Source organism: Rousettus aegyptiacus, unplaced genomic scaffold (assembly GCF_014176215.1).
Source record: "Rousettus aegyptiacus isolate mRouAeg1 unplaced genomic scaffold, mRouAeg1.p scaffold_m13_p_14, whole genome shotgun sequence".
Lineage (NCBI taxonomy): Eukaryota > Metazoa > Chordata > Mammalia > Chiroptera > Pteropodidae > Rousettus > Rousettus aegyptiacus.
Genome location: NW_023416289.1, coordinates 650,373 through 663,644, shown reverse-complemented (window position 1 = coordinate 663,644; position 13,272 = coordinate 650,373). Strand labels below are relative to the sequence as shown.

The 13,272-nt window shown below is 58.2% G+C and overlaps 1 pseudogene; it reads left to right on the top strand.

Moving 5' to 3' along the window:
- Positions 1 to 504: 504 nt before the first annotated feature.
- On the top strand, positions 505 to 623 carry LOC118611666 (annotated as a pseudogene).
- Positions 624 to 13,272: the final 12,649 nt, after the last annotated feature.

Here is a 13,272-nt window from a genome sequence, read left to right as displayed (position 1 = left end):
CGCCGGCCGCTCTTCCTCGGCACGAAGTTTCGCGATGCAGCCGCGCTGCCGTGTGCCTCATTAGTTCGTCACTGTATGCGGCACTGGGACTCCGCCACGCAGAGGGGTCCGGTTTTGCTAAGTGCGGTCGTGGACGCCTAAGTAGCTTCCAGTTCGAGGCCCCGGAATGAAGCCACGAGGAGCACCTAGGCGCAGGCCTCTGTCTGGCCCCGTGTTTTCACTGGTCTCGGGCAAACGCCCAGGAGCCGGCCGTCTGGGCCACATGGTAAACCCGCGTGAGGTTTCGGAGAGGCCGGCTGTATCCTCCCGCTGACATGTGGCTTGCAGTGGCCGCAAACCCGGCCCGGCACGCGGGGCGTGCGGCCACACCGCCGAGGCTCGCCGGCACGTCCCTGACGACTGAGATGGCGCGTGCCTCCCCGCGTGCGAGACATCTGGCAGCCGTCTGACCGTTTTAGTGAAGGGTCTGTTCACATCTTTTGCCCACTTTTAAATTGGGTTGCTGTCTGTGGCCATGCCATTCTGAGCAAGCCCAATCCTGTCTGATCTCGGAAGCTAAGCAGGGTCAGGCCTGGTTAGTACTTGGATGGGAGACCACCTGGGAAGACCAGGTGCTGTAGGCATAAAAAATTTAAAAAATAAGGGATCGTAAGCTAACAAGGTCCTTGCAATCTGTGAGGTCAACCAATGGTGGCCTCGCCTAAAAAAATTATAAATAAATAAAATAAAAAATAAATTGAGTTGCTGCTTGTCTTCTGATATCTGAGTTGGAACAGCTCCTTACATATTCTGCATAACAGTCCTTTTTCAGATGTTTATTTAGCAAATATTTTTTCCCAGTCTAAAGCTTATCTTTCTTCTCATTTTCTTAACTGTGTCTTTCAAGAGGTAAAAGTTCTAATTTGGGTACATTCAGTTTATCATTTTTTTCGTTTATGGTTTGTGTTTTGTGTCTTATCTAAAAACCTTTGCCTAGCCCAAGGTCAGAGAGATCGTCCTCTCTATTTTCTTCTAGAAGTGTCAGTTTTTGTGCACAGCGAGGTGAGAGGTGAGGTTCGTATTTTCCATATGGGTGTGTAATTATTTCGGCAGACTTTTTGTAAAGATCCTCCTCCCCATCAAATAACCTTGGTGCCCCGGTCAAAGTTCCGCTGACTGTGGCTCACGGTTCCGCCCCTGAGCCTCGTCCCCAACCCGTCGACCTACGACATGATTCCCCGCGGCTCCCTCGCCTCGAGCACTGCGGCTTCATGGTAATTCTTAAAATGCAGAAGTTTAATTTCTCTGACGCTTTCTTTCAAAGTCATTTTTATTTTTATAGGGGTTCCATAGTTCTATATAAACTTTAGACTCGGCTTATTAATTTTTTACCTTGTATGCAGGGATTTTGATTGGAACTCTAGGCTAATTTGAGGAAAAGTAAAATAATAATATTGAATTTGCTGATTCTTAAACATGGAATATCTATTAATTTACGTGTCTTTTCCATTTTATCTCAGCAATAATTTGTAATGTATAGTACATAAAATAAGCTTTGCACAAAGTTCATTTTATCCCTAATTAATATTGTTGATACTATTATTATATTTTTAAAATTTACTTTATTAACGTTTCATATTTTTATATATTCCCTGCCACACTACTAAACTCATTTATTAATCCAATCTTATTTTGTAGATTTTTTAAAGTTTTCTTTGTAGGTTTTTATATTACCTGTATGCCTTTTCTTTTTCTTGACGTATTGGAAGGGGCCTCTAGCACAAATCTGAATAAAAATGGTAAAAAGAGACATTCTTGTCTTCCTCTTAATCTCAGGGGAGGCATTTCCAATCTTTTATCACTTAAGCTTCCTAATTTTTTACTATGACTTGGTACTGAGTTCTGTCAAATACTTTCTCTGCATATTTTGAGATGATACATTCAGATGTGTAGTAACACAACACATGCGTTTCTAGAAAGTACCATTCCATTCATAATCATGCAGGGAAAACCACAGGGCTTATGGGAAAACACCCCAACACCCCAAACCTTCATCAGAGACACACATAAAAAAAAAAAAAGGAACGTTAATAAAAATGGCAGCATTGTTTCACACACGCTAAATGGTTAAGAAATGCACAACGTGGCACTTGGGCTTGAAAAAGACCTGAAGCGGGCTCGTGGAAGCGGGTCTCAGAGAGTCGTAGCTGAGGAGTTAAGGGGGGCTGTGGGGGGAAGGTCTCTGAAACCGGGTGGGCTCACGACGCATGTGGTGAACCGCGGTGGCCGGCGGGCATGAGGAGTGTGCCTGCCCCGCGCCCTCTGAGCGTCCCGGCTGGGCGCTTCTGCATCCACCGAGTGCAGCTCACGGACACAGCTGTGCACGAGCAAGCACACAATTCACGTTCTGCTCAAACCGTTCCCTAGTATGTACTCGTGTAGAAACAAACGGAAATTTCAAAACAGGTGAAAGCAGAACTGACAAGTATGGCTTTTTTCTGTTTTAATAAGGTAAATTGCACTCGTTATTTTTTTAATGTTGGACCATTCCTTGGATAAGCCACATTTAGTCGTGCTGTGTTATCATCATGTTTGTATTTTGCTGGATTTGATTTGCTGAGATTTTGTTAAAGATGCTTTCATGCATATTTATGAGCTGTATTAATGTGTAGTTCTCTTTAATGGCAAAGTCTTTGTCTGGCTTTTATATTAGGTTCATGCTGGCCACATAAAATGAGTTTGGACGTGTTTCTCTTCCTGTATTTTCTGGGCTGTTTGTGCAGAATTTACAAGGCCGATTTCCTAAATGGGTGTTAGAATTCATCATTGAAATCACCTGGGCTTGAGGCTTTCTTTGTCAGAAGTTTTAAAATTATGAATTAAATTATTTACTAGACATAGGGCTATTCGGGTTATCTATTTTTTCTTGAGTGTGCTTTAGTAGTTGGTATTGTTCAAGGAATTTGTCAATTTCATGGAAGTTGTTGAATTTCACGACACAAACTTATTCACAATATCCCCCATTCTCCTTTTAATGCCCATAGGACATATAGTAATGTCCCTTCTTTAACTTCTAATATTGATAATTTATGTGTATCTCCTTATTTATTGATAGAGCAGTCTGTTTAGAATTTTACTGGTTTTATTGATTTTTTAAGGATCCCGATCTTGTCTCTAGATTTCCTCAATCGCCCGTCTGTGTCTATTTCATTAATGCCTCATCTTTATTATTTCCCTTTCTTTCTGCTCACTTCGGGTTTCAGCTGTTCTTTTTCTAATTTCTTCAAATGAAAATTAAATCATTGATTTTAGGCCATCTTTTTAGATACAAACATCCAGTGCCATACATTTCCCTTACTCACTGAGTCGACTGTAACCCACATATTTTGATATGCAGTGGTCCCCCCTTATCAGCAGGGGACAAATTCCAAACCCCCAGTGGGTGCCTAAAACTGGATAGCACTGAACCCTCCCTATACTGCTTTTCTGTACATAGACACCTAAGATAAAGTTTAAAATAAAAATTAGGCACCGTAGGAGAATAACAACAATAACTAATAATAAAACAGAACAATCATAATAACGTAGTACACCGAAAGTTATGCGAACGTGGCCCCCCTCCCTCCCTCCCTCCCTCTCCCTCTCTGATAAACCAGTCTGACCGTGTAGACAGCTACCTAGTGACTAAGGGGTGCAGAGCGTGTACGGTGTGGAGACATGGGACAGAGGGAAGAGCCACGTCCCCAGCAGGACAGAGTGGAATATCGAGAGATTTCATCACGCTACTCAGAATGGTGCGCAATTTAAAACTTATGAGTTGTTTATTTCTGGAATTTTCCATTCAATATTTTCAGACCAAGGGTAGCCGAAACCTTGGACGGCAAACCCGCAGGTCATGGGGGACGCCCGTGCCTTCTTTTCAGTGAGTTCACGGGACTTTCGGGCCGGGGCGTCTTCGTACCCCTCGTGACTTCTCCTTTGCCCTGCGGGTTGGAGGCACGCTGTTTCTTTTCCAAACGTCTGTGGCTTTTCCACGTGTCTTTCTGCACTGATTTTGAGTCGAGTCCTCTCGAGGTCCTTATAACTTCAATTCTTGTTTCTAATGAAACCCCTTTCACGACCCGGAGCTCTGTGGCTGCCTCCTCACGGTAAACGGCGGCGCCCGTGGCCCGGCAGACGACGGCGCAGACGGCGGCACACGGCCGCCAGCTCGCGGAAGCAGCAGCGGTTGCTCCTGGTGCGGCCCGGCAGCAGCCCGGCTGCCGGGAGGCTGTGGCGGGGCAGTGGCAGCCGTACCACGGGCGATCCCACCTGCGTTTGCGGGACAATCCGGCAGCTTTGGGACGAGATTCTGGCACGAGCACCTTCATTCAAAGGCTTATGCATTAGCGTGAAAACCCGTGTGTTCTCCATTTTCCTATCTAATGCGCCCACGTGTGTGTGAAATAACCTGTTTTCTTCCTGAAACATGAAACCAGCGTGTCCGGTCAGGACAAGCGGGCCGCCCGGGGTCCTGGGTGTCCTCGCACATTCTCCCAGCGGGCCCCCCATCTGAGGAGGCAGGACTCCTGCTGCTCCTCAGACCGTCCATCCCTTTCCCGAGTCTTCTGGGCGATTAACTCATGGCCACTTTTGATAATCAGAAGTTAAATGCTCTCCTTTCAAATGCCGTTAATTTGGGTCAGTTGGTTTGGGCCTTGGGGCCCACGCGCAGGATTTGTGCGGGGAAGGGGCTGTGCCCACGGCCACACGTGGCCCGGCTGACGGTGACAGCAGCTCCAGGCACCCCGCCCTCGGGAAGTACAGCGCTGCCCTCGGAACCTTCCGCGGGTTTCCGCGTGCGAGGTTCCGGGGAGTTCAGACGCAAATCGATAGCGTGTTACAGGAGGGCGTGCGCTAACAAAGGTGCGGGCGGGCCGTGCATCTTGGAGCAGCTTCGTGGGGAGTTTAATTGTCAGGATGTTCAGGAGAAGAATATGACCTTATGGGGCATTTTCCAGAATAGGATAGTCCATATATTAAAAGGCAGCAAATGATTCATAGCTGGTTGGCGGCCGGGCCTACGGGCCAGGCTTCCCATGTGGATTTTTTTCTCTGCATTGCAAACTCTTACATTAAATTGTGATAAATGAAGAGTGGGGGCTCCTCATACAAATCAATGACTCCAGTGTGTGTGTCATTAGCCTGAGAGATGCAGGCAGCGGTCAGTCCCATAAATCATGTGATGATCTGCTGTCTGCAACACGATGCGAGCAAGCAGGCGCATTAGGGAGGTTAAGGAACGGAATTAATCTGCGCGTTTTCCTCTCCCCCGTCCTCCTTCGCCATCACCTGGTCACACGGAAAGAATTAAAATCACATGATCCGAGCTAAACCGGCTCCAGAACAGTAAATTGGTTAAGTTTGACTTCACCTTTCAACTTCGAGTTAATTATGTATTAGGGGATTAATTTATTCACAGGCGCCGGGAAGGCAAGTGGAGAACAGGGGACCTGGCAGGGCCTCTCGTCCAGGTGCCGGGGTTATTAATTGCTCCGGCCGTGCCGCGGGCGACGCCTGGGCAGACCGCGGGGCGGGGCCGCGCCCTCCGCACGTGTGTTTGCTGCTGCCCTGCGGAGTCGGCGCGCCAGGGGGGTCTCGGGGGCGGCCCGCGCCCAGGTCGCAGGAATGCCTGTGACACTTGGCTGCCGGAGCCTCCTGGAAGCCTCGGCGGGAAGCGGTGGTCGGATCACACCCAGACGGGAGCTGACGCCGCTCAGAGCCCCCAGCCTCGGCGTGAGCACCTCCGGGGAGCGGAGCACCCCCCTCCCCCGCAGAGCTGTCCGCCCCCCACTCCCACGCACGTGCTCCTTAAACCCCGAGGGCACTGACTTTCTTCTCCCCAAAGGTCCTCCAAGTGGCTCTCAGGTGGCCCGTCTCTGGCCTCCTTCCACGCGGTCCTCAGAGTTGACCCCTGGGCCCTTGGCGCAGGCTCGGCCGCAGTGGGCAGAGAGGCGAGGAGGTGGCTGGCGAGCTCCCCGCTCAGTGCAGACGCCTGGAGACGCCCCGGGCCGGGCGGAGGTCGGGCCCCATCCGTGTGAGGCCGCGGGAGGGACGCTGTGGAGGCCCGTTCGCGGGCGAAACCCCCCAGCGCCCAGCGCGACGGCGGCAGGAACGGCTGCTCGTGCAGCGGCCACCGCGTCCTGCCCGTGCCCCGTGCCCCCGCGCATCCTCCGATCGTCCCAGCTGCCCAGGACTTGGGCCACGGACTCCACGACCCCCTCGGGAGGTGGGAAGCAAGGGCCGCGTGAGAAGGAGCCAGAGTCCAGCGCAGCCCCCAGCCCGCCGGGGCATTTCCTACGAAACACGCGGTCCCATGTCCCTCGGCTCCCCCGAGGCCGGCCCGTGCGGGGACGCGTCCCCGCCCCGTCCTGCGCCCCCACGACCCCACGCGCCCGCCCCGGGGGCCCAGCCACGGCCTGCTCATCCCAGGCCCATTAAACCTCTCACTTTGTATTTCCTAATTCCTTTAAGAAATCCCAAACCTGTCTCCTTGGATAGAAATAAAATAAATGTAATATCTATTGCTATCGCTTAAACACAAATTATAGTATTTTTTATTAAATACTTTGTTGTCAAATGCTTGACATTCCTCATAATAGATAAAAAAGCAACTAAAACTAGTTATTTCCTGTTACCTTAGAGGCTTGCAACATAGTTTGTAGTGTATTTACTTGTTATGTTCTGCTTGTCGCATTTCATTATAAGCACGTGAATTATTCTCCCTATTAAATTACAATGCGCTCCCCTTCCCCCGGCTGCCCTTGAGCCGTCAGGAGAGGTGAAGGTCTGGGTGTGGGGAGCTGGGAGGGCCCCCTGGCGACAGGGCCCAGCCCAGGCTGTGGGGGTGGGGGCACGGGGGTCCTGAGCCCCGCAAAGCCCTTATCTGCGCTCTGCCCTGGCCCCGCAAGGCCTGTGGGCTGGGGCAACCGCATCCACTCTGCAGAGAAGAAAACAATCCTGAGATAAGGGCTTTCAAGCCGAGGTCAAGTTGGGGCTCCGGCCCTCACCCCATGCTGCTGTCCGGCATCCCGGTGGCACTGCACTGTCCCTCTTGGGGTCCCTCGCGGCCTACGGGCCTGTGGTGCACAGAGGTCGGCGAGCGTGCGTGGGCGTGCAGGCACGGGAGCCAGGGGCCGGGCCGGGTCCGGCTGACCCCAGCCCCGGGCTCAGAGGCGGTACCGGGCACTCCGCACTCTGTGGGGTCGCTGTCCCTTTGAGAATCTGATGAGCTCTGCGCCCCTTCACGCAGGAGCGCCCACCCTCTTACACAGACGTCCGCAGGCCTCCCGGGTGAGGCCGCCTGCGGGCTACAGAGATCTCTGTGCCCGGGCCAGAGAGCACCGACTCAGCGAGAACAAACGGCGGGGCTCCCAAGGCTGCGGCCGCCCTGCCTGCGCGGGCTCCCGGGACCCGGCGGGGGCGGGGAGGGGGGTCCGGGCACCAGGACGGCACCGCTTTTCTCCGGTGGGGCAGCGAGACCTTCAGATCCGCCCGCTGGCTCAGCTGCTCCCCTCCCCCCCACGGCGCCAGAAGCCATCGGGCCACTCGCGGCCACCTGGGGCACCCAGGAGAGCTCATCTGAAAAACGAGAAGAGTCCTGAGCACGGCCACACGCGCGAAAGGCCTGGCCCGCTGGCGATGACGGACTCCCCCGTTTCTGTTCCTCTCCCACGCACGTGTTCAGCCGTGGGGTCCGGGTCTGAGCCGTCCCGGTTCAGTCGCACAGGGACACCCTCAGGACACCTGCTCTCGGGCGCGGCGGTCAGCAGCAGCCGTCGCTCCGTCCGGCTGCATCACGGCCCCTCGTCCGCGGCTGCGTCCCCAGCACCCGGCTCCACCGAGCAGGGGTGGAGGGGGCCGGGCCTCCGGGAGGCAGCGGCCGCCTCGCCGCGGAGCCTGGGGAAAGCCCCCAGACGCCTCGGAGTCCCCCGGGGCGGACCTGGAGGAAAGGGCCCTCAGAGGCTCCGGACAGAGAAGAGGAGGCCAGACGAGGAGGGTGTGGACCTCACACACGGATTCACGGGGCCCCCAAAATGCCATGCGGGCCACCGTGCCGGGGGCACCTCCTCTGGGGGCCTGTGGGGAGGGGGCGGGGAAGGCAGCCAGGGAAGGGCGCGGGTGGCCTCCGGGGCGGGCGCAGGCCCGGCATGTGTGCCCATCTGCACGACCCGCCGCTCAGGCCCGCTCGTCTGTCTGCTGCGGGGGCCTGCTCCCCATCACGGAACGCGAAGGGGTCCCTAATCGTGGCAGTGACGTGCTTGCCCGGGACTCAGGCGCTGGGGCAGCGGGAGGCGGCAGCTCCCCCGGGCACAGGGCTGGCGCGCCCTCCGCTGGGCCGCACAGGTCTCCGAGGGGGGCTGCGTCCCCGGGGCCCTGGTGGCGCCTGCAGGCCCCGCCTGCTCTGCCCCCAGACGTGTGATAATCGGTGTGGCGGAGGAGGCCCCGCCCCGTCCGGGTCCAGGCCGGGCGCTGCAGGCGCCGCCCACGCCCTGCACCCCCGCCCCGCCCCTTCCGGGAACCTGGCCAGCACCGCGCATGTGCTCAAACGCTGGGACGCGCGAGGACACCCAGCAGCCCCCGCGCGGCCCGGCGCTCTCCGCGGGGCTCCTTTCACGTCCGGCCGCCCGCCCGACGTGTCTGTGGCCGGCCTCAGTCGCGTCCGCTTCTCCTTCCTTAGGAAGCCCACCCGCCCCCCACTCCTGGGCCTGAGTGAAGCCGTCCGGCAGCTCCACGTGGGCACAGGCCCCGGCCCCCGCCGGCTCGGCCTGCTCCCTAACGCACCCCCTGCTGGCCAGGGTGCTGGGGACGGGCACTCGCGGGAGAAGGCCTGGGCCCGCCTTCTCACCCTCCGCTCGCTCGCCCGTCACCACAGGAAGCGCCCCCCTGAAACCGACCCCCACCGAGGTCAGGCCAAGCGCTGAAGCGGCGAGTCCCGGCCCCGCGGCCACTGCCCGAGGCCCCGTGTCCATCCGCCCCAAGCGAGGCTGCTCCGGAGCCGTCCGCTTGCGAGGCCAGCAGCTCCCTGCTCACCGCGGCCGCCTGGCTCGCGCTGTCTCCCCCTCCCGCCTCTCCCTCCTCCCACCTTCCTTTCATTCATTTTCTTTCTGTCACAGGCAACCGCAGGAGCCTGGTGAACGTCCCCTCACGACGAGGGCACCAACGACGAGCACTGGGAAACACGGCTTCTGTCCGTCTGCCCGGGGAGATGGTCCTTGCCAGGGCCCCGCAGGGAGGGCCCCAAGGGGTGGTGAGGGGCTGCGGCTCTCTGAGTGCTAACACGTAATGTTTACAAAGAGCCTGTAAAGTAAACAAACCCTGGGGAAGGCCCAGGGGCCAGACGGGGAAGGAATGGCTCTTCCCGGAAGGCAGTGGGGGAAGAGGCCACACGCGGAGGCACGCGGCCTCTCGAAGTGCCATTTCTCTGAAGAACGTCGTGACTGACGGGGAGAGGAGCTGCGGGCCCGCGTGTCCAAGCGGACGCTGCCGTCGGCCAGGACCCCTAACACCGTGCGAGGCCGGCCGGGCCCCTCGGGCGGCCCTGCTCCGCCTCCGGAGAGCGGAGCCCAGGCTGATGGCAACGAGGCGCTGGGAGCCCGGCAGGACCGCGCGGAGGATGGAGCCAGTCGGGCCGGCAGTGTCCGGCTCTCCCCGCCCGCGGTCTGGTCTGCGGGGGGCGCCCACACCCACGAGCCCCTGGGGCCAGGCGGGGGAGCCCCGAGGGAGGGCCGAGCGTCCGCGGGCCGCTGAGCGGGGAGCAGCGGGCAGCCTCGCCCTTTGTCTCTGGGTGCTGAGTGGATGAGTGCAGTGGGCGAGGGCTCGTTGACAGCACTAAACAAAGGTGTCGTTAGCAGCTCGCGCCTGAGAGGCTGGACTCGTGCAGGAGGAGGCCGGGCCCCCTCGGCTCCCAATTACGCCACGGAAGCCTAAACACCGGGTCAGGGATAAAAGTGAATAAATGTTTCTAAATTCTTATCTTAAACACACTTAAGCTTAAAGCTATTTAACTGGGGCTTTAAAAGCACGTGAGCGCCGCGGAGCCCAGCTACCTGCCTCGTTCCTTGCTCTTATTTTTGCTTTTATCCTTTTAGTCTTGGAGAAGCCTAATTAGAAGCTCGAACAGGGCTCTCTCTCCCTGCCCTTAAATCAGTAATTGGCTTCAGTGCAGAGACTGTCAGGAAATTAACACATCACAACATGACAGCTGTTAATTTTTTCTCCTTATTTGTCATATGAATCACCGCTGATTTGCCGAGTGCATAACAAATTAGTGGGCTGTAATCACGGCCTGCCTCCGCGAGCTGCACCTTGTCTCCCTTCCCTTCCCCTCTCTCTTTCCCTCCGAAGTCCATTACTTCACCGCCTCGGCACAGACGCCTGTTCCTAGGTGTGTCATTGTCAATAAATCAGAATAAGCAAATGCTAAGAGCGCGCGGAGCTCTTTAAACTTTGATGAAGGCTTTTAGTTACATTTTTACACTAACACTCGTAACTGGGAGCTTTTTTTTTAGATTGTCACTCCCCGCAGCAATAGACTGCCAGGTTTGCAGTCACTTCCCCGTCCAGGGTGCCAGGGACAGGGACGCTCCCGGGGCTCCCTGCACAGGCCTGGCCGTGGGGAGGAGGGGGCGTTAGGGCGGGCGGGGGCCAGACCAGCGGCCCTCCCTTGCTGAGCCAGGGGTGAGGCAGGAGGGGTGAGCACACGGGGCGGGAGGGAGAAGGCGGACTCTGGAAGCTCCCTGTCCCCAACCTTTGCCCCTTGTGCGTCTGAAAAGGGGGGCGAGCCTTTGTTTAAGGCCTTGGTGGCGGCGGCAAGGACCCCCGAGCAGTCGCGGTGCCGGGACCTGGTTCTTCCCTCGGCACTTTCGGCGGGTCCTAAACCCAGTACGCGTGGCGTCTGGGACGGCGGGTGGCCGCGAGGAGGTGGCCTCACAGCCGGTCTGAGATCCGGCCCACAGGCCTGACCTCTGCACCTGCACCGAGGGCACACAAGGGAGGCGGCGGCTCCTCTCAGCCCGGACCGCTGCAGACTGACGGCCCCGTCGCCCGGCTTGCGTCCCCACGGCCCTCCCCACGGCCCCTACTCCTTCGCGACTCACTGCGGGGCTCCCGCGGCCCCCCTCTCCCGGGCACCGTCCCCCACGCGGGTCACGGGCAAAGCGCCGGGGCGTCCGGGCCGCCTTCTGCGTGCGTGCGGGCGTGGCGCTTCCTGCAGGGCTGGTGTTCCGAGGCTGCAGCTCCTGCGGCTGCGGCCCCCTCCCCGGCCCTCCCCGCCGGGCTCCCTCGGGTCCTCGGCGTCTGTCCCACAGACGATCTCCTTGGGATTTCATGCTGTTCTCTTTTCACTCACTCGCTCTGCGGGCCGCCCGGCCTCTCCTTTGGCTTGAAGTCTGACTTCGATCTGCACTTCCCGGGTGGCCCGTCCTGAACGCGACGGCGGACAGGCGGCTTGCCGCCTGCCGCTGTGCCCGTCGGCCCTGCGTGCTCTGGCTGGAGATCGGCGACCGGAAGCCACCCAGGGCCCTTCTCCTCCTCAGTCACCAGAGCGTGCCGGTTCCCACGGCCGTCCTCGCCACCGCGATGACCCAGGTCCCCACCTCCTTCTCTGACTCGCTCAGCGCGACGGCTTCCATGCCACCTGCTCCAGCACGCCCAGCCTGCTGTCCGCACTGCAGCCAGAGTCACCGCTGCGAACCTGACCCCGCAGCCTGCATGCTTCGTCACTGCCGCGGGCCCCTCGGTCCTCCACATGCGTTCAGAGACTTTCCGACAGGACTCGCCGGCCTCCACAGGCGGTGAGCCATCGTCTGTCACCCGCACCACATGCCGCACCCCGGAAACGCTGAGCTCATCAGTTTCCTGAAAGTGCTACGTGTCATTTCCCCTCCGGTCCTCCATCCAGCGCCGCCCGGGCCCCGCTGGGCGGTGTGGCCGCTGCTCCGTGCCCTGCTCCTTTCCCGTGCTGCCACACGGCCTTCCGCAGTGTCTGTGGCCACAGCAGACCCCACCCCCGGCCGATGGTGCGCGGCGTCCCCCGAGCTGGACCGGCGCCGGCCACAGCGCCTCGCGCGGGAGGCCTCTACTGCTGACCGCAGGCCTGTGTCCGGTGTCCACGGGACAGGCCCAGGCCGCCTTCCCGTTTCCCCGCCGTCGGCCTGTGGCCCGGGCTCCGTCGTGCGGAGTCTCACTCACTACTCGAGCAGCTCGCAGGTTCGGTCACGCTTCTTCAGACAGCGGGCGACGGGGGTGTCCGCGGCCCCAGCCCAGAGCCTCTGAGAACTGCGGTTGCCTCCGCATGAAGCTCGCGAGCTGCTGGCCTCCACCCCCCGGGGCCGTGCCACGCACACACCCTTCTGGTTCAGGCCACCAGGGAAGGCTGAGAAACGGTCCCCAGAGAGAAGTGGATGGGTCGGGCAGAAGGGGCAGAGAATTCGGTCTGTGCTACTTAGAATTCGGTCTAAGGCGAAAGTAAACAAAGGCACAGAGAACCCAAGCCGGACAGACGCTCCCTAGCTGGGCTGACCCAACGGAGACCACCCACTTGGCCTTGCTCCCCTGGGCCCGCCCACGGGGTGGAGGAGGGGCGGACATGCTCAGCCTCAGCCACAAGTCCAGCTGGCGGTCGGAGCCCGGGTAGCGCCCGGCCTGCTGCCCCAGCTCCCCCTGGCAGAGAGCAGCACACGTTCCTGGGGCCACTCACCCTGGGGTCTCAGATGGAGGTCGGGGAGAGTGACCTGGGCGAGTTCAGGCCACATTATCCCTTCGTAATTAAAAACAGACTGTTGTTCCCATTAAACCGCGGAGAAGGCCAAGCCCACTGACGGCATCCGGCCGCCCTCGGGAACACGGGGAACACGGGGAAGGGGTCCCCATTACCTCCCGCGTGACTCTGGGGCGGGGGCGGGGACGAGACTTGCCACTTTTTTTCACTGCTTTCTCTGTCCCACCCACCAGAAGGAAGGGCGAGACCTGCCCATCACCCAGACCCAGGCCCGGCACCTCGAACGTTTGTCAGATGGACGGATGAATGAACGAGAGCGTGAATGGACGGAATGACCGACCCCGGTCCAGGCCCGGCCAGGGCCGCAGGAAGGTTTTATAAAGCTAAAACCATTCACTCTGAAGAGTCGTCTATTACACGTCCTCATTTCAGGGGGTTTTTCCTTCAATGAAATACGGACGGTCTCTTTGTTTATTTTCACCTACTCGAGTACCTGGCCGAATGAAAAGTCGCAACCCAAACTGAAGGCCACG